General features: G+C 47.3%; 1 protein-coding gene across 1 annotated transcript in view; it reads right to left on the minus strand.

Moving 5' to 3' along the window:
• Ifngr2 (interferon gamma receptor 2) overlaps window positions 1-2,376 on the minus strand; it is a 23,017-nt gene that overhangs the window by 8,615 nt on the left and 12,026 nt on the right. The window lies entirely within an intron of this gene.

The following is a 2,376-nucleotide window of genomic DNA, read 5'->3' on the forward strand; positions in this document are numbered from 1 at the left end:
AGATTTCTGTCCGGTGCTCCAATTTGGGTCTCTGTCTCTGTCTCCTTTCATCGCCTGATGAAGGTTAATATTCAGGGGGATGCCTTATATGTTTGTCTTTGGATTCACCTTCTTATTTAGCTTCTCTAGGATTGCGAATTATAAGCTCACTGTCCTTTAATTATGTATGGCCAATTTTTAAAATATGTTGCTATCCCCCACAACAAAAAACAAAACACCCCACCCGGTATCCATTGATAAGAATTCTCCATTTTCCCTCAACCTGGTGCCCAGTCACAGGCAACTGATGTACTTTCTGTTTCAACAGGTTCCCTCGTTCTGAATGGAACCATACATATCATATGGCTGCCCATGACAGGCCTATTCACGCTATAGAATGTATCATTTTTGTTTTGCTTTGTTTTTTTTTAAATTTCTGTTTTATTTTTATGTGAATGTGTATGTGCTTTTGAGTGTTCATGTATTCTGTCTGCATCCAGGTGCCCAAGGATGGGTAGAAAAGGGTATTGGATCCCCTGGAACTGGAGTTACGGCCAGTTGTGAGCTGCCATTTGGGTGTTAGGAAATGAACATACGCACTCTTAACCACCGAGCTATCTCTCTAGCACAATGTATAAGTTCTTTACATTTTACATCTATTTCCGTGTGCATGTGTACCATAGCACACATGGAAGTCAGAGGACATGTGTGGAACAGGTCTCAGTTTCACTCTGTGGGTTCCAGGGACTTGAACCCAGGTTCTCAGGCCTGGCAGTAAATGCCCTTTCCCTAAGCTATCTCTCTAGTTCTTATTTCTCCCTCAGCCCCAAACCCCCACTTAAGCCTGGTATGTTGGCACACACCAGGAGTTCTAGTTTCTCTTTTCTTCCTTCCTTTTTTGTGGTTTTTTTTTTTTTGTTGTTGTTGTTGTTTTGTTTTCGAGATAGTGTTTCTCCAAGCTTTGGGCCTGTCCTGGAACTTGCTCTGTAGACCTTGAACTCACAGAGATCCGCCTGCCTCTGCCACTTGAGTGCTGGGATTAAAGGCGTGCGCCACCACTGCCTGGCAGGAATTTTAGTTTTCTAGAGGCCATGACACTCGGATTATGAATTTGCGGTCAGCCTGGATTACATGAGTTTCAGACCAGTCTGCAACACATAGGGAGACCCTGTCTTCAAAAGCAGGATGAGGAGGAGGAGGAAGAAGCAAGAAAAAAAGGGAGAAAGGAAAAAAAAAAGGTCCCTTTATATGGGGCAACACACTTTGTCTATACGTCCGTGAGCTGGTAGGCATGTTGTTTATACGTCTGCCAGTTTGAAATGCCTGACCAGGGTTCCCAAGGGAGCTTCTCGTCATGTACGCATAGTATCCAATCCCAGGGCCTCAGAGCTGAGGAAGAGAAGGACCATGAACAGGAACATGCCCCCCCCCCCAACAAGCACTTTCTAGCCTCCAGTCTGCCAATCCCATTCCGCCAGCGGCTGAATTTGGAGGAGCAGGCCCTACATCTCACACTCCCTGACTCACCAGGGGATTAGACACTCCTCCTGCCCCCCCCCTCACGATCTTCTTCTAACCTTGTCCCCATCTCAGAACAACTTTTAAAAAATGTTTCTTGGAAGAGAGCCTAATGGGGAAATAGGAGCTCTGAGAGAAGGAACCCCTTTCCCCGGGGAAGGTAACAAAGAGACGATTTTGTTTCCTTTACGGGACTAATGAAGCTAACACACCCTCAAGTACACCAGTCCTCACCAGACCCCATCAAATCGGCATGGGCTTTACTAACCAGATGACTCACTCCGGCTTCCGGGCTCTGACCCATCTTGGACTTCTGTCTCAGAAATCACCTAGCGTTTCGTGTGTGAGTGTGTGAGGCATCTGTGATGGCTAATTTTAATCGACAACCTGGCACAGTCTAGACTTTCCTGGCAAGTCTCAACGAGGGGGCGTGACTGCGAGGATCGTCCAGCACACTGCGGGCAGCACCGCTCCCAGTTTGGTCCTGGACGTGTCAGATGGAGATGTAAGGCAAGTACCAGCAGCGAGCATCCATCCCCCTGCTCCTGACTGTGGATGTGACATGCACGCCGCTCCCCTCCGCCGCTGTGACAGACAGCACTGGTGAACTACAACAAACCTATTTCATGAAGGGCCTTTAGTCAGGGTATTTTTATCACACCAACAGAAATAAAACGGGGGCAGCCTCAAGCCCTGGGCCTCACGTAAGTGAGACATACGCTCTACCAGCGTTAACAGCCCAAAAGACATGCTTTTGCATTTGCCATTTTTTTAATTGATTTGCTTTGTCTGAGACACAGTGTTGCTGTGAAACCCAGGCTGACTTGAAGCGTGCAACCCATCTGCCTCCAAGTGTGAGCACTGCAGTTACATGTCACC

This window comes from Microtus ochrogaster, chromosome 2 (genome assembly GCF_000317375.1).
Source record: "Microtus ochrogaster isolate Prairie Vole_2 chromosome 2, MicOch1.0, whole genome shotgun sequence".
Taxonomy (NCBI): domain Eukaryota; kingdom Metazoa; phylum Chordata; class Mammalia; order Rodentia; family Cricetidae; genus Microtus; species Microtus ochrogaster.